The sequence below is a fragment of the Cololabis saira genome, chromosome 8 (genome assembly GCF_033807715.1).
Source record: "Cololabis saira isolate AMF1-May2022 chromosome 8, fColSai1.1, whole genome shotgun sequence".
Taxonomy (NCBI): Eukaryota; Metazoa; Chordata; class Actinopteri; order Beloniformes; family Belonidae; genus Cololabis; species Cololabis saira.
In genome coordinates this window covers 18,215,172-18,232,901 of record NC_084594.1, presented here as the reverse complement: position 1 = coordinate 18,232,901, position 17,730 = coordinate 18,215,172, and the positions used below count along the sequence as shown (strand labels likewise).

The 17,730-nt window shown below is 45.2% G+C and overlaps 12 non-coding genes across 12 annotated transcripts; all 12 read right to left on the bottom strand.

The window, feature by feature from the left end:
- Positions 1-47: 47 nt before the first annotated feature.
- trnak-uuu (transfer RNA lysine (anticodon UUU)) lies at positions 48-120 on the bottom strand. Its single transcript has one exon. It is a non-coding gene; the product is annotated as a tRNA-Lys (tRNA).
- Positions 121-1,420: 1,300 nt separating this feature from the next.
- On the bottom strand, positions 1,421-1,493 carry trnak-uuu (transfer RNA lysine (anticodon UUU)). Its single transcript has one exon. It is a non-coding gene; the product is annotated as a tRNA-Lys (tRNA).
- A 1,356-nt stretch (positions 1,494-2,849) lies between these two features.
- trnak-uuu (transfer RNA lysine (anticodon UUU)) lies at positions 2,850-2,922 on the bottom strand. The gene has a single exon. It is a non-coding gene; the product is annotated as a tRNA-Lys (tRNA).
- Positions 2,923-4,216: 1,294 nt separating this feature from the next.
- Positions 4,217-4,289, bottom strand: trnak-uuu (transfer RNA lysine (anticodon UUU)). The gene has a single exon. It is a non-coding gene; the product is annotated as a tRNA-Lys (tRNA).
- Positions 4,290-5,602: 1,313 nt separating this feature from the next.
- Positions 5,603-5,675, bottom strand: trnak-uuu (transfer RNA lysine (anticodon UUU)). The gene has a single exon. It is a non-coding gene; the product is annotated as a tRNA-Lys (tRNA).
- A 1,324-nt stretch (positions 5,676-6,999) lies between these two features.
- On the bottom strand, positions 7,000-7,072 carry trnak-uuu (transfer RNA lysine (anticodon UUU)). Its single transcript has one exon. It is a non-coding gene; the product is annotated as a tRNA-Lys (tRNA).
- Positions 7,073-8,402: 1,330 nt separating this feature from the next.
- trnak-uuu (transfer RNA lysine (anticodon UUU)) lies at positions 8,403-8,475 on the bottom strand. The gene has a single exon. It is a non-coding gene; the product is annotated as a tRNA-Lys (tRNA).
- A 1,317-nt stretch (positions 8,476-9,792) lies between these two features.
- On the bottom strand, positions 9,793-9,865 carry trnak-uuu (transfer RNA lysine (anticodon UUU)). Its single transcript has one exon. It is a non-coding gene; the product is annotated as a tRNA-Lys (tRNA).
- A 1,276-nt stretch (positions 9,866-11,141) lies between these two features.
- On the bottom strand, positions 11,142-11,214 carry trnak-uuu (transfer RNA lysine (anticodon UUU)). The gene has a single exon. It is a non-coding gene; the product is annotated as a tRNA-Lys (tRNA).
- A 2,599-nt stretch (positions 11,215-13,813) lies between these two features.
- Positions 13,814-13,886, bottom strand: trnak-uuu (transfer RNA lysine (anticodon UUU)). The gene has a single exon. It is a non-coding gene; the product is annotated as a tRNA-Lys (tRNA).
- A 1,279-nt stretch (positions 13,887-15,165) lies between these two features.
- trnak-uuu (transfer RNA lysine (anticodon UUU)) lies at positions 15,166-15,238 on the bottom strand. The gene has a single exon. It is a non-coding gene; the product is annotated as a tRNA-Lys (tRNA).
- Positions 15,239-16,519: 1,281 nt separating this feature from the next.
- Positions 16,520-16,592, bottom strand: trnak-uuu (transfer RNA lysine (anticodon UUU)). Its single transcript has one exon. It is a non-coding gene; the product is annotated as a tRNA-Lys (tRNA).
- Positions 16,593-17,730: the final 1,138 nt, after the last annotated feature.

The window sequence follows — 17,730 nt, the reverse complement described above, 5'->3', positions numbered from 1 at the left end:
CCATGCCTCCAGACTGTAGCCCACCTCTATAGCCACTATAAAACTGACGCCCGAACAGGGACTTGAACCCTGGACCCTCAGATTAAAAGTCTGATGCTCTACCGACTGAGCTATCCGGGCTCTGTTCGGCTGATTTAGTCAACAAAAATTGTCGCTAGCATCAACAGAGTAAACCAAATATGTAAAGGTTAAAGCAGCACGAGATAACTTTCAGCTTTTGTTGAGTTTGGCGGCTCCTTTGGACAAAAGCGGTAGTGCTTTGCCAGTAGTGTGGAAGTGTTCCTACCATGCACCTCAAAGTTACATAGTGCCAGTGAAGGCGATACAGACCCCTCAGACCATGACAGAGGTGTCATTAAACCTGTTGGAAGTTGATGTACATTGTGCTGCTTTAAATGCGTGTAGAGGTTGTACAAAGGGCAGCTCTGATAACAGTGGTAGTATTTCTCAAACATTGAGCATTTCTGCCTCCGTGTGGTAACATGGTACAATCATCTTTTGCAGTAAATCCGGCATTCAAACGTTAATAACAGACAGAACTGCAAAACTGTAGTTTTTACTTTTCCTATCTATCTATCTATCTATCTATCTATCTATCTATCTATCTATCTATCTATCTATCTATCTATCTATCTATCTATCTATCTATCTATCTATCTATCTATCTATCTATCTATCTATCTATCTATCTATCTATCTATCTATCTATCTATCTATCTATCTATCTATGTGCGCTGCAGAACTGGAGGGAAAAAGCATTTAAAACCTACATATATGCAGCGTCTTGGGTTTCCTCTTTCACCACGGATCGCACTGTGGAAGCCTTTTTCATATTTCCGCGTTATTTCCGCATAGACAAGACAAGAGTCAGATTAATGTCTCCTTGGTCCTCGGATCAACAGCAACTATCGTCGAGCTGTTGCTCCCGGTAAGCGCTGTAGTCTGTCTCCAGTGAACACCACTGACACACCAGGTACCAAGCATCGTCAAAACGGAGCTCCGATATCAGATGATGAAATTCCCCACGGAGTTGCAGGGTTGCAGCACCTTGTTGACCCAGATGGACCGACGGAGCCGGGCCCCGCGCTTCCTCAGCCTGTGCACTGCTGAAATATGAAGAAGGCTTCCCAAAGTGCCATCCATGGTGGAAGAGGAAACCGAAGATGTGCACGCTGTATGTATAGATATATGTAGGTTTTATATGCTTTTTCCCCTCCAGTTCTGCAGCGCAACTTGAAAGCCTTCTGCATGCGGCGCGATGCAGGAGTGCTGAGCGACCACAGGTTTTGGATGCTTCTGGTGTGAATGCACAGTAAGGTTTTTGGGGTCTTGCTCCGGGCCCCTGGTTCAACTTGCTTGCAATCCGTGCTCCTCCATGCCTCCAGACTGTAGCCCACCTCTATAGCCACTATAAAACTGACGCCCGAACAGGGACTTGAACCCTGGACCCTCAGATTAAAAGTCTGGTGCTCTACCGACTGAGCTATCCGGGCTCTGTTCGGCTGATTTAGTCAACAAAAATTGGCGCTAGCATCAACAGAGTAAACCAAATATGTAAAGATTAAAGCAGCACGAGATAACTTTCAGCTTTTGTTGAGTTTGGCGGCTCCTTTGGACAAAAGCGGTAGTGTTTTGCCAGTAGTGTGGAAGTGTTCCTACCATGCACCTCAAAGTTACATAGTGCCAGTGAAGGCGATACAGACCCCTCAGACCATGACAGATGTGTCATTAAACCTGTTGGAAGTTGATGTACATTGTGCTGCTTTAAATGCGTGCAGAGGTTGTACAAAGGGCAGCTCTGATAACAGTGGTAGTATTTCTCAAACATTGAGCATTTCTGCCTCCGTGTGGTAACATGGTACAATCATCTTTTGCAGTAAATCCGGCATTCAAACGTTAATAACAGACAGAACTGCAAAACTGTAGTTTTTACTTTTCCTATCTATCTATCTATCTATCTATCTATCTATCTATCTATCTATCTATCTATCTATCTATCTATCTATCTATCTATCTATCTATCTATCTATCTATCTATCTATCTATCTATCTATCTATCTATCTATCTATCTATCTATCTATCTATCTATCTATCTATCTATCTATCTATCTATCTATCTATCTATCTATCTATCTATCTATCTTTCTATCTATCTATGTGCGCTGCAGAACTGGAGGGAAAAAGCATTTAAAACCTACATATATGCAGCGTCTTGGGTTTCCTCTTTCACCACGGATCGCACTGTGGAAGCCTTTTTCATATTTCCGCGTTATTTCCGCATAGACAAGACAAGAGTCAGATTAATGTCTCCTTGGTCCTCGGATCAACAGCAACTATTGTCGAGCTGTTGCTCCCGGTAAGCGCTGTAGTCTGTCTCCAGTGAACACCACTGACACACCAGGTACCAAGCATCGTCAAAACGGAGTTCCGATATCAGATGATGAAATTCCCCACGGAGTTGCAGGGTTGCAGCACCTTGTTGACCCAGATGGACCGACGGAGCCGGGCCCCGCGCTTCCTCAGCCTATGCACTGCTGAAATATGAAGAAGGCTTCCCAAAGTGCCATCCATGGTGGAAGAGGAAACCGAAGATGTGCACGCTGTATGTATAGATATATGTAGGTTTTATATGCTTTTTCCCCTCCAGTTCTGCAGCGCAACTTGAAAGCCTTCTGCATGCGGCGCGATGCAGGAGTGCTGAGCGACCACAGGTTTTGGATGCTTCTGGTGTGAATGCACAGTAAGGTTTTTGGGGTCTTGCTCCGGGCCCCTGGTTCACCTTGCTTGCAATCCGTGCTCCTCCATGCCTCCAGACTGTAGCCCACCTCTATAGCCACTATAAAACTGACGCCCGAACAGGGACTTGAACCCTGGACCCTCAGATTAAAAGTCTGATGCTCTACCGACTGAGCTATCCGGGCTCTGTTCGGCTGATTTAGTCAACAAAAATTGTCGCTAGCATCAACAGAGTAAACCAAATATGTAAAGGTTAAAGCAGCACGAGATAACTTTCAGCTTTTGTTGAGTTTGGCGGCTCCTTTGGACAAAAGCGGTAGTGCTTTGCCAGTAGTGTGGAAGTGTTCCTACCATGCACCTCAAAGTTACATAGTGCCAGTGAAGGCGATACAGACCCCTCAGACCATGACAGAGGTGTCATTAAACCTGTTGGAAGTTGATGTACATTGTGCTGCTTTAAATGCGTGTAGAGGTTGTACAAAGGGCAGCTCTGATAACAGTGGTAGTATTTCTCAAACATTGAGCATTTCTGCCTCCGTGTGGTAACATGGTACAATCATCTTTTGCAGTAAATCCGGCATTCAAACGTTAATAACAGACAGAACTGCAAAACTGTAGTTTTTACTTTTCCTATCTATCTATCTATCTATCTATCTATCTATCTATCTATCTATCTATCTATCTATCTATCTATCTATCTATCTATCTATCTATCTATCTATCTATCTATCTATCTATCTATCTATCTATCTATCTATCTATCTATCTATCTATCTATCTATCTATCTATCTATGTGCGCTGCAGAACTGGAGGAAAAAAGCATTTAAAACCTACATATATGCAGCGTCTTGGGTTTCCTCTTTCACCACGGATCGCACTGTGGAAGCCTTTTTCATATATCCGCGTTATTTCCGCATAGACAAGACAAGAGTCAGATTAATGTCTCCTTGGTCCTCGGATCAACAGCAACTATCGTCGAGCTGTTGCTCCCGGTAAGCGCTGTAGTCTGTCTCCAGTGAACACCACTGACACACCAGGTACCAAGCATCGTCAAAACGGAGCTCCGATATCAGATGATGAAATTCCCCACGGAGTTGCAGGGTTGCAGCACCTTGTTGACCCAGATGAACCGACGGAGCCAGGCCCCGTGCTTCCTCAGCCTATGCACTGCTGAAATATGAAGAAGGCTTCCCAAAGTGCCATCCATGGTGGAAGAGGAAACCGAAGATGTGCACGCTGTATGTATAGATATATGTAGGTTTTATATGCTTTTTCCCCTCCAGTTCTGCAGCGCAACTTGAAAGCCTTCTGCTTTCACGCAGGAGTGCTGAGCGACCACAGGTTTTGGATGCTTCTGGTGTGAATGCACAGTAAGGTTTTTGGGGTCTTGCTCCGGGCCCCTGGTTCACCTTGCTTGCAATCCGTGCTCCTCCATGCCTCCAGACTGTAGCCCACCTCTATGGCCACTATAAAACTGACGCCCGAACAGGGACTTGAACCCTGGACCCTCAGATTAAAAGACTGATGCTCTACCGACTGAGCTATCCGGGCTCTGTTCGGCTGATTTAGTCGACAAAAATTGGCGCTAGCATCAACAGAGTAAACCAAATATGTAAAGACTTAAAGCAGCACGAGATAACTTTCAGCTTTTGTTGAGTTTGGCGGCTCCTTTGGACAAAAGCGGTAGTGCTTTGCCAGTAGTGTGGAAGTGTTCCTACCATGCACCTCAAAGTTACATAGTGCCAGTGAAGGCGATACAGACCCCTCAGACCATGACAGAGGTGTCATTAAACCTGTTGGAAGTTGATGTACATTGTGCTGCTTTAAATGCGTGTAGAGGTTGTACAAAGGGCAGCTCTGATAACAGTGGTAGTATTTCTCAAACATTGAGCATTTCTGCCTCCGTGTGGTAACATGGTACAATCATCTTTTGCAGTAAATCCGGCATTCAAACGTTAATAACAGACAGAACTGCAAAACTGTAGTTTTTACTTTTCCTATCTATCTATCTATCTATCTATCTATCTATCTATCTATCTATCTATCTATCTATCTATCTATCTATCTATCTATCTATCTATCTATCTATCTATCTATCTATCTATCTATCTATCTATCTATCTATCTATCTATCTATCTATATATCTATCTATCTATCTATCTATCTATGTATGTGCGCTGCAGAACTGGAGGGAAAAAGCATTTAAAACCTACATATATGCAGCGTCTTGGGTTTCCTCTTTCACCACGGATCGCACTGTGGAAGCCTTTTTCATATCTCCGCGTTATTTCCGCATAGACAAGACAAGAGTCAGATTAATGTCTCCTTGGTCCTCGGATCAACAGCAACTATCGTCGAGCTGTTGCTCCCGGTAAGCGCTGTAGTCTGTCTCCAGTGAACACCACTGACACACCAGGTACCAAGCATCGTCAAAACGGAGCTCCGATATCAGATGATGAAATTCCCCACGGAGTTGCAGGGTTGCAGCACCTTGTTGACCCAGATGGACCGACGGAGCCGGGCCCCGCGCTTCCTCAGCCTGTGCACTGCTGAAATATGAAGAAGGCTTCCCAAAGTGCCATCCATGGTGGAAGAGGAAACCGAAGATGTGCACGCTGTATGTATAGATATATGTAGGTTTTATATGCTTTTTCCCCTCCAGTTCTGCAGCGCAACTTGAAAGCCTTCTGCATGCGGCGCGATGCAGGAGTGCTGAGCGACCACAGGTTTTGGATGCTTCTGGTGTGAATGCACAGTAAGGTTTTTGGGGTCTTGCTCCGGGCCCCTGGTTCAACTTGCTTGCAATCCGTGCTCCTCCATGCCTCCAGACTGTAGCCCACCTCTATAGCCACTATAAAACTGACGCCCGAACAGGGACTTGAACCCTGGACCCTCAGATTAAAAGTCTGATGCTCTACCGACTGAGCTATCCGGGCTCTGTTCGGCTGATTTAGTCAACAAAAATTGGCGCTAGCATCAACAGAGTAAACCAAATATGTAAAGATTAAAGCAGCACGAGATAACTTTCAGCTTTTGTTGAGTTTGGCGGCTCCTTTGGACAAAAGCGGTAGTGCTTTGCCAGTAGTGTGGAAGTGTTCCTACCATGCACCTAAAAGTTACATAGTGCCAGTGAAGGCGATACAGACCCCTCAGACCATGACAGATGTGTCATTAAACCTGTTGGAAGTTGATGTACATTGTGCTGCTTTAAATGCGTGCAGAGGTTGTACAAAGGGCAGCTCTGATAACAGTGGTAGTATTTCTCAAACATTGAGCATTTCTGCCTCCGTGTGGTAACATGGTACAATCATCTTTTGCAGTAAATCCGGCATTCAAACGTTAATAACAGACAGAACTGCAAAACTGTAGTTTTTACTTTTCCTATCTATCTATCTATCTATCTATCTATCTATCTATCTATCTATCTATCTATCTATCTATCTATCTATCTATCTATCTATCTATCTATCTATCTATCTATCTATCTATCTATCTATCTATCTATCTATCTATCTATCTATCTATCTATCTATCTATCTATCTATCTATCTATCTTTCTATCTATCTATGTGCGCTGCAGAACTGGAGGGAAAAAGCATTTAAAACCTACATATATGCAGCGTCTTGGGTTTCCTCTTTCACCACGGATCGCACTGTGGAAGCCTTTTTCATATCTCCGCGTTATTTCCGCATAGACAAGACAAGAGTCAGATTAATGTCTCCTTGGTCCTCGGATCAACAGCAACTATCGTCGAGCTGTTGCTCCCGGTAAGCGCTGTAGTCTGTCTCCAGTGAACACCACTGACACACCAGGTACCAAGCATCGTCAAAACGGAGCTCCGATATCAGATGATGAAATTCCCCACGGAGTTGCAGGGTTGCAGCACCTTGTTGACCCAGATGGACCGACGGAGCCGGGCCCCGCGCTTCCTCAGCCTGTGCACTGCTGAAATATGAAGAAGGCTTCCCAAAGTGCCATCCATGGTGGAAGAGGAAACCGAAGATGTGCACGCTGTATGTATAGATATATGTAGGTTTTATATGCTTTTTCCCCTCCAGTTCTGCAGCGCAACTTGAAAGCCTTCTGCATGCGGCGCGATGCAGGAGTGCTGAGCGACCACAGGTTTTGGATGCTTCTGGTGTGAATGCACAGTAAGGTTTTTGGGGTCTTGCTCCGGGCCCCTGGTTCAACTTGCTTGCAATCCGTGCTCCTCCATGCCTCCAGACTGTAGCCCACCTCTATAGCCACTATAAAACTGACGCCCGAACAGGGACTTGAACCCTGGACCCTCAGATTAAAAGTCTGATGCTCTACCGACTGAGCTATCCGGGCTCTGTTCGGCTGATTTAGTCAACAAAAATTGGCGCTAGCATCAACAGAGTAAACCAAATATGTAAAGATTAAAGCAGCACGAGATAACTTTCAGCTTTTGTTGAGTTTGGCGGCTCCTTTGGACAAAAGCGGTAGTGCTTTGCCAGTAGTGTGGAAGTGTTCCTACCATGCACCTAAAAGTTACATAGTGCCAGTGAAGGCGATACAGACCCCTCAGACCATGACAGATGTGTCATTAAACCTGTTGGAAGTTGATGTACATTGTGCTGCTTTAAATGCGTGCAGAGGTTGTACAAAGGGCAGCTCTGATAACAGTGGTAGTATTTCTCAAACATTGAGCATTTCTGCCTCCGTGTGGTAACATGGTACAATCATCTTTTGCAGTAAATCCGGCATTCAAACGTTAATAACAGACAGAACTGCAAAACTGTAGTTTTTACTTTTCCTATCTATCTATCTATCTATCTATCTATCTATCTATCTATCTATCTATCTATCTATCTATCTATCTATCTATCTATCTATCTATCTATCTATCTATCTATCTATCTATCTATCTATCTATCTATCTATCTATCTATCTATCTATCTATATATCTATCTATCTATCTATCTATCTATCTATCTATCTATCTATGTGCGCTGCAGAACTGGAGGGAAAAAGCATTTAAAACCTACATATATGCAGCGTCTTGGGTTTCTTCTTTCACCACGGATAGCACTGTGGAAGCCTTTTTTTAATATTTCCGCGTTATTTCCGCATAGACAAGACAAGAGTCAGATTAATGTCTCCTTGGTCCTCGGATCAACAGCAACTATCGTCGAGCTGTTGCTCCCGGTAAGCGCTGTAGTCTGTCTCCAGTGAACACCACTGACACACCAGGTACCAAGCATCGTCAAAACGGAGCTCCGATATCAGATGATGAAATTCCCCACGGAGTTGCAGGGTTGCAGCACCTTGTTGACCCAGATGGACCGACGGAGCCGGGCCCCGCGCTTCCTCAGCCTATGCACTGCTGAAATATGAAGAAGGCTTCCCAAAGTGCCATCCATGGTGGAAGAGGAAACCGAAGATGTGCACGCTGTATGTATAGATATATGTAGGTTTTATATGCTTTTTCCCCTCCAGTTCTGCAGCGCAACTTGAAAGCCTTCTGCATGCGGCGCGATGCAGGAGTGCTGAGCGACCACAGGTTTTGGATGCTTCTGGTGTGAATGCACAGTAAGGTTTTTGGGGTCTTGCTCCGGGCCCCTGGTTCACCTTGCTTGCAATCCGTGCTCCTCCATGCCTCCAGACTGTAGCCCACCTCTATAGCCACTATAAAACTGACGCCCGAACAGGGACTTGAACCCTGGACCCTCAGATTAAAAGTCTGATGCTCTACCGACTGAGCTATCCAGGCTCTGTTCGGCTGATTTAGTCGACAAAAATTGGCGCTAGCATCAACAGAGTGAACCAAATATGTAAAGACTTAAAGCAGCACGAGATAACTTTCAGCTTTTGTCGAGTTTGGCGGCTCCTTTGGACAAAAGCGGTAGTGCTTTGCCAGTAGTGTGGAAGTGTTCCTACCATGCACCTCAAAGTTACATAGTGCCAGTGAAGGCGATACAGACCCCTCAGACCATGACAGATGTGTCATTAAACCTGTTGGAAGTTGATGTACATTGTGCTGCTTTAAATGCGTGCAGAGGTTGTACAAAGGGCAGCTCTGATAACAGTGGTAGTATTTCTCAAACATTGAGCATTTCTGCCTCCGTGTGGTAACATGGTACAATCATCTTTTGCAGTAAATCCGGCATTCAAACGTTAATAACAGACAGAACTGCAAAACTGTAGTTTTTACTTTTCCTATCTATCTATCTATCTATCTATCTATCTATCTATCTATCTATCTATCTATCTATCTATCTATCTATCTATCTATCTATCTATCTATCTATCTATCTATCTATCTATCTATCTATCTATCTATCTATCTATCTATCTATCTATCTATCTATCTATCTATCTATCTATCTATCTATCTATGTGCGCTGCAGAACTGGAGGGAAAAAGCATTTAAAACCTACATATATGCAGCGTCTTGGGTTTCCTCTTTCACCACGGATCGCACTGTGGAAGCCTTTTTCATATTTCCGCGTTATTTCCGCATAGACAAGACAAGAGTCAGATTAATGTCTCCTTGGTCCTCGGATCAACAGCAACTATCGTCGAGCTGTTGCTCCCGGTAAGCGCTGTAGTCTGTCTCCAGTGAACACCACTGACACACCAGGTACCAAGCATCGTCAAAACAGAGCTCCGATATCAGATGATGAAATTCCCCACGGAGTTGCAGGGTTGCAGCACCTTGTTGACCCAGATGGACCGACAGAGCCGGGCCCCGCGCTTCCTCAGCCTATGCCCTGCTGAAATATGAAGAAGGCTTCCCAAAGTGCCATCCATGGTGGAAGAGGAAACCGAAGATGTGCACGCTGTATGTATAGATATATGTAGGTTTTATATGCTTTTTCCCCTCCAGTTCTGCAGCGCAACTTGAAAGCCTTCTGCATGCGGCGCGATGCAGGAGTGCTGAGCGACCACAGGTTTTGGATGCTTCTGGTGTGAATGCACAGTAAGGTTTTTGGGGTCTTGCTCCGGGCCCCTGGTTCACCTTGCTTGCAATCCGTGCTCCTCCATGCCTCCAGACTGTAGCCCACCTCTATAGCCACTATAAAACTGACGCCCGAACAGGGACTTGAACCCTGGACCCTCAGATTAAAAGTCTGATGCTCTACCGACTGAGCTATCCGGGCTCTGTTCGGCTGATTTAGTCAACAAAAATTGTCGCTAGCATCAACAGAGTAAACCAAATATGTAAAGATTAAAGCAGCACGAGATAACTTTCAGCTTTTGTTGAGTTTGGCGGCTCCTTTGGACAAAAGCGGTAGTGCTTTGCCAGTAGTGTGGAAGTGTTCCTACCATGCACCTCAAAGTTACATAGTGCCAGTGAAGGCGATACAGACCCCTCAGACCATGACAGAGGTGTCATTAAACCTGTTGGAAGTTGATGTACATTGTGCTGCTTTAAATGCGTGTAGAGGTTGTACAAAGGGCAGCTCTGATAACAGTGGTAGTATTTCTCAAACATTGAGCATTTCTGCCTCCGTGTGGTAACATGGTACAATCATCTTTTGCAGTAAATCCGGCATTCAAACGTTAATAACAGACAGAACTGCAAAACTGTAGTTTTTACTTTTCCTATCTATCTATCTATCTATCTATCTATCTATCTATCTATCTATCTATCTATCTATCTATCTATCTATCTATCTATCTATCTATCTATCTATCTATCTATCTATCTATCTATCTATCTATCTATCTATCTATCTATGTATGTGCGCTGCAGAACTGGAGGGAAAAAGCATTTAAAACCTACATATATGCAGCGTCTTGGGTTTCCTCTTTCACCACGGATCGCACTGTGGAAGCCTTTTTCATATTTCCGCGTTATTTCCGCATAGACAAGACAAGAGTCAGATTAATGTCTCCTTGGTCCTCGGATCAACAGCAACTATCGTCGAGCTGTTGCTCCCGGTAAGCGCTGTAGTCTGTCTCCAGTGAACACCACTGACACACCAGGTACCAAGCATCGTCAAAACGGAGCTCCGATATCAGATGATGAAATTCCCCACGGAGTTGCAGGGTTGCAGCACCTTGTTGACCCAGATGGACCGACGGAGCCGGGCCCCGCGCTTCCTCAGCCTGTGCACTGCTGAAATATGAAGAAGGCTTCCCAAAGTGCCATCCATGGTGGAAGAGGAAACCGAAGATGTGCACGCTGTATGTATAGATATATGTAGGTTTTATATGCTTTTTCCCCTCCAGTTCTGCAGCGCAACTTGAAAGCCTTCTGCATGCGGCGCGATGCAGGAGTGCTGAGCGACCACAGGTTTTGGATGCTTCTGGTGTGAATGCACAGTAAGGTTTTTGGGGTCTTGCTCCGGGCCCCTGGTTCAACTTGCTTGCAATCCGTGCTCCTCCATGCCTCCAGACTGTAGCCCACCTCTATAGCCACTATAAAACTGACGCCCGAACAGGGACTTGAACCCTGGACCCTCAGATTAAAAGTCTGGTGCTCTACCGACTGAGCTATCCGGGCTCTGTTCGGCTGATTTAGTCAACAAAAATTGGCGCTAGCATCAACAGAGTAAACCAAATATGTAAAGATTAAAGCGACACTACGTAACTTTTCCACCTTAATATCATATTTCCAGAGTCATTGTGATGGTACATCAACTTCCAACAGGTTTAATGAACCTCTGTCATGGTCTGAGGGGGTCAGTATCGCCTTCACTGGCACTATGTAACTTTGAGGTGCATGGTAGGAACCCTTCCACACTAAAAAACTACAAATCGTTACGGCTTTGACTGCTTTACGGCATACGTCACTTCCCCCTCCTTCCCGATTCGCAGTCGAGACGAAAATGGGCAGGGCGTGGAGCTCAGAGCTCCGCAGAAGCTGTTGCTGCGTTGTGGCTGCAGCAGCTCCACACAACAGACGTGGGGAAAAGATCCTAATGGTTTAACTTTTTACCTGCTCGGTATGTCTGCTCGGAGGCAGAACCACGCAGGCCAAGTATCTGATATAACAGAGTAAAAGAGTGAAAGAGTCGTCGGCTCGCTTTGGATCGCGGCTGTAACGACCAAACACACAGTAACGCCTGATTTATGGTTCTGCGTTAAATCGACGCACACCTACGGCGTAGGGTACGTGGCGACGCGCAACGTACGCTGCGTGTCGCCGCGTACCCTACGCCGTAGGCTCTGCGTCGATTTAACGCAGAACCATAAACAGCCTTAAACCACAAACACTCACACAGACCGGGTCGGAGGATCAAAACACAGGTTTTATTCCCCACTTCTCCAGCTAAACCCAGTTGCTGGCCAGCTCTCTGCGGTGCAATTAACCCCAGATAAAACTAGTTTGTTGAGGAAAAAATATTAACTCTTATTTGTAGCTGCAGAGGAAAAAAATAATCTCACGAGGAAAAAAAAAATCAACAGGTGGTGAAAAAAAAATCTTCACCATAATATAGCAGTCAAAAAAAAAAGAAAAGAGAAGTAAGAGGGATACAAAACATGTACTGTATGTTGTACTATTATACAAATTTATTGAAACACATGGGTCTTCAGTAGGGATATGGATCCAGACCGTTAATAATCATTATTTTCTCCATATACCGCTCCCTGGCTTCCTTGTTTAAGGTATCCCGCTAAATTCCAGTTCCTTTCCAGCAGTTTAACATCTTTTTTTTGCGTTCCGTCTGTTCACTTGGTGAAACAGAAAAGCGTCCCGTGTTCTCTCATCAAAACAAATGCAGCGAAGGGACAGGAGTTTTCCGGCAGTAAGCGCTGGTGCTCATGGGAAACGTAGTGTTCTTTCTGGTAAAACACTACCGATTTTGTCCACAAGATGCCGCCAAACTCAGAAAAGCTGAAAGTTACGTTGTGCTGCTTTAAAGCAGCACGAGATAACTTTCAGCTTTTGTTGAGTTTGGCGGCTCCTTTGGACAAAAGCGGTAGTGCTTTGCCAGTAGTGTGGAAGTGTTCCTACCATGCACCTCAAAGTTACATAGTGCCAGTGAAGGCGATACAGACCCCTCAGACCATGACAGATGTGTCATTAAACCTGTTGGAAGTTGATGTACATTGTGCTGCTTTAAATGCGTGCAGAGGTTGTACAAAGGGCAGCTCTGATAACAGTGGTAGTATTTCTCAAACATTGAGCATTTCTGCCTCCGTGTGGTAACATGGTACAATCATCTTTTGCAGTAAATCCGGCATTCAAACGTTAATAACAGACAGAACTGCAAAACTGTAGTTTTTACTTTTCCTATCTATCTATCTATCTATCTATCTATCTATCTATCTATCTATCTATCTATCTATCTATCTATCTATCTATCTATCTATCTATCTATCTATCTATCTATCTATCTATCTATCTATCTATCTATCTATCTATCTATATATCTATCTATCTATCTATCTATCTATCTATCTATGTGCGCTGCAGAACTGGAGGGAAAAAGCATTTAAAACCTACATATATGCAGCGTCTTGGGTTTCTTCTTTCACCACGGATAGCACTGTGGAAGCCTTTTTTTAATATTTCCGCGTTATTTCCGCATAGACAAGACAAGAGTCAGATTAATGTCTCCTTGGTCCTCGGATCAACAGCAACTATCGTCGAGCTGTTGCTCCCGGTAAGCGCTGTAGTCTGTCTCCAGTGAACACCACTGACACACCAGGTACCAAGCATCGTCAAAACGGAGCTCCGATATCAGATGATGAAATTCCCCACGGAGTTGCAGGGTTGCAGCACCTTGTTGACCCAGATGGACCGACGGAGCCGGGCCCCGCGCTTCCTCAGCCTATGCACTGCTGAAATATGAAGAAGGCTTCCCAAAGTGCCATCCATGGTGGAAGAGGAAACCGAAGATGTGCACGCTGTATGTATAGATATATGTAGGTTTTATATGCTTTTTCCCCTCCAGTTCTGCAGCGCAACTTGAAAGCCTTCTACATGCGGCGCGATGCAGGAGTGCTGAGCGACCACAGGTTTTGGATGCTTCTGGTGTGAATGCACAGTAAGGTTTTTGGGGTCTTGCTCCGGGCCCCTGGTTCACCTTGCTTGCAATCCGTGCTCCTCCATGCCTCCAGACTGTAGCCCACCTCTATAGCCACTATAAAACTGACGCCCGAACAGGGACATGAACCCTGGACCCTCAGATTAAAAGTCTGATGCTCTACCGACTGAGCTATCCGGGCTCTGTTCGGCTGATTTAGTCGACAAAAATTGGCGCTAGCATCAACAGAGTGAACCAAATATGTAAAGACTTAAAGCAGCACGAGATAACTTTCAGCTTTTGTCGAGTTTGGCGGCTCCTTTGGACAAAAGCGGTAGTGCTTTGCCAGTAGTGTGGAAGTGTTCCTACCATGCACCTCAAAGTTACATAGTGCCAGTGAAGGCGATACAGACCCCTCAGACCATGACAGAGGTGTCATTAAACCTGTTGGAAGTTGATGTACATTGTGCTGCTTTAAATGCGTGTAGAGGTTGTACAAAGGGCAGCTCTGATAACAGTGGTAGTATTTCTCAAACATTGAGCATTTCTGCCTCCGTGTGGTAACATGGTACAATCATCTTTTGCAGTAAATCCGGCATTCAAACGTTAATAACAGACAGAACTGCAAAACTGTAGTTTTTACTTTTCCTATCTATCTATCTATCTATCTATCTATCTATCTATCTATCTATCTATCTATCTATCTATCTATCTATCTATCTATCTATCTATCTATCTATCTATCTATCTATCTATCTATCTATCTATCTATCTATCTATCTATCTATGTGCGCTGCAGAACTGGAGGGAAAAAGCATTTAAAACCTACATATATGCAGCGTCTTGGGTTTCCTCTTTCACCACGGATCGCACTGTGGAAGCCTTTTTTTAATATTTCCGCGTTATTTCCGCATAGACAAGACAAGAGTCAGATTAATGTCTCCTTGGTCCTCGGATCAACAGCAACTATCGTCGAGCTGTTGCTCCCGGTAAGCGCTGTAGTCTGTCTCCAGTGAACACCACTGACACACCAGGTACCAAGCATCGTCAAAACGGAGCTCCGATATCAGATGATGAAATTCCCCACGGAGTTGCAGGGTTGCAGCACCTTGTTGACCCAGATGGACCGACGGAGCCGGGCCCCGCGCTTCCTCAGCCTGTACACTGCTGAAATATGAAGAAGGCTTCCCAAAGTGCCATCCATGGTGGAAGAGGAAACCGAAGATGTGCACGCTGTATGTATAGATATATGTAGGTTTTATATGCTTTTTCCCCTCCAGTTCTGCAGCGCAACTTGAAAGCCTTCTGCATGCGGCGCGATGCAGGAGTGCTGAGCGACCACAGGTTTTGGATGCTTCTGGTGTGAATGCACAGTAAGGTTTTTGGGGTCTTGCTCCGGGCCCCTGGTTCACCTTGCTTGCAATCCGTGCTCCTCCATGCCTCCAGACTGTAGCCCACCTCTATAGCCACTATAAAACTGACGCCCGAACAGGGACTTGAACCCTGGACCCTCAGATTAAAAGTCTGATGCTCTACCGACTGAGCTATCCGGGCTCTGTTCGGCTGATTTAGTCGACAAAAATTGGCGCTAGCATCAACAGAGTGAACCAAATATGTAAAGACTTAAAGCAGCACCAGATAACTTTCAGCTTTTGTCGAGTTTGGCGGCTCCTTTGGACAAAAGCGGTAGTGCTTTGCCAGTAGTGTGGAAGTGTTCCTACCATGCACCTCAAAGTTACATAGTGCCAGTGAAGGCGATACAGACCCCTCAGACCATGACAGAGGTGTCATTAAACCTGTTGGAAGTTGATGTACATTGTGCTGCTTTAAATGCGTGTAGAGGTTGTACAAAGGGCAGCTCTGATAACAGTGGTAGTATTTCTCAAACATTGAGCATTTCTGCCTCCGTGTGGTAACATGGTACAATCATCTTTTGCAGTAAATCCGGCATTCAAACGTTAATAACAGACAGAACTGCAAAACTGTAGTTTTTACTTTTCCTATCTATCTATCTATCTATCTATCTATCTATCTATCTATCTATCTATCTATCTATCTATCTATCTATCTATCTATCTATCTATCTATCTATCTATCTATCTATCTATCTATCTATCTATCTATCTATCTATCTATCTATCTATGTGCGCTGCAGAACTGGAGGGAAAAAGCATTTAAAACCTACATATATGCAGCGTCTTGGGTTTCCTCTTTCACCACGGATCGCACTGTGGAAGCCTTTTTCATATTTCCGCGTTATTTCCGCATAGACAAGACAAGAGTCAGATTAATGTCTCCTTGGTCCTCGGATCAACAGCAACTATCGTCGAGCTGTTGCTCCCGGTAAGCGCTGTAGTCTGTCTCCAGTGAACACCACTGACACACCAGGTACCAAGCATCGTCAAAACAGAGCTCCGATATCAGATGATGAAATTCCCCACGGAGTTGCAGGGTTGCAGCACCTTGTTGACCCAGATGGACCGACGGAGCCGGGCCCCGCGCTTCCTCAGCCTATGCACTGCTGAAATATGAAGAAGGCTTCCCAAAGTGCCATCCATGGTGGAAGAGGAAACCGAAGATGTGCACGCTGTATGTATAGATATATGTAGGTTTTATATGCTTTTTCCCCTCCAGTTCTGCAGCGCAACTTGAAAGCCTTCTGCATGCGGCGCGATGCAGGAGTGCTGAGCGACCACAGGTTTTGGATGCTTCTGGTGTGAATGCACAGTAAGGTTTTTGGGGTCTTGCTCCGGGCCCCTGGTTCACCTTGCTTGCAATCCGTGCTCCTCCATGCCTCCAGACTGTAGCCCACCTCTATAGCCACTATAAAACTGACGCCCGAACAGGGACTTGAACCCTGGACCCTCAGATTAAAAGTCTGATGCTCTACCGACTGAGCTATCCGGGCTCTGTTCGGCTGATTTAGTCAACAAAAATTGTCGCTAGCATCAACAGAGTAAACCAAATATGTAAAGATTAAAGCAGCACGAGATAACTTTCAGCTTTTGTTGAGTTTGGCGGCTCCTTTGGACAAAAGCGGTAGTGCTTTGCCAGTAGTGTGGAAGTGTTCCTACCATGCACCTCAAAGTTACATAGTGCCAGTGAAGGCGATACAGACCCCTCAGACCATGACAGAGGTGTCATTAAACCTGTTGGAAGTTGATGTACATTGTGCTGCTTTAAATGCGTGTAGAGGTTGTACAAAGGGCAGCTCTGATAACAGTGGTAGTATTTCTCAAACATTGAGCATTTCTGCCTCCGTGTGGTAACATGGTACAATCATCTTTTGCAGTAAATCCGGCATTCAAACGTTAATAACAGACAGAACTGCAAAACTTTAGTTTTTACTTTTCCTATCTATCTATCTATCTATGTGCGCTGCAGAACTGGAGGGAAAAAGCATTTAAAACCTACATATATGCAGCGTCTTGGGTTTCCTCTTTCACCACGGATCGCACTGTGGAAGCCTTTTTCATATTTCCGCGTTATTTCCGCATAGACAAGACAAGAGTCAGATTAATGTCTCCTTGGTCCTCGGATCAACAGCAACTATCGTCGAGCTGTTGCTCCCGGTAAGCGCTGTAGTCTGTCTCCAGTGAACACCACTGACACACCAGGTACCAAGCATCGTCAAAACAGAGCTCCGATATCAGATGATGAAATTCCCCACGGAGTTGCAGGGTTGCAGCACCTTGTTGACCCAGATGGACCGACGGAGCCGGGCCCCGCGCTTCCTCAGCCTATGCACTGCTGAAATATGAAGAAGGCTTCCCAAAGTGCCATCCATGGTGGAAGAGGAAACCGAAGATGTGCACGCTGTATGTATAGATATATGTAGGTTTTATATGCTTTTTCCCCTCCAGTTCTGCAGCGCAACTTGAAAGCCTTCTGCATGCGGCGCGATGCAGGAGTGCTGAGCGACCACAGGTTTTGGATGCTTCTGGTGTGAATGCACAGTAAGGTTTTTGGGGTCTTGCTCCGGGCCCCTGGTTCACCTTGCTTGCAATCCGTGCTCCTCCATGCCTCCAGACTGTAGCCCACCTCTA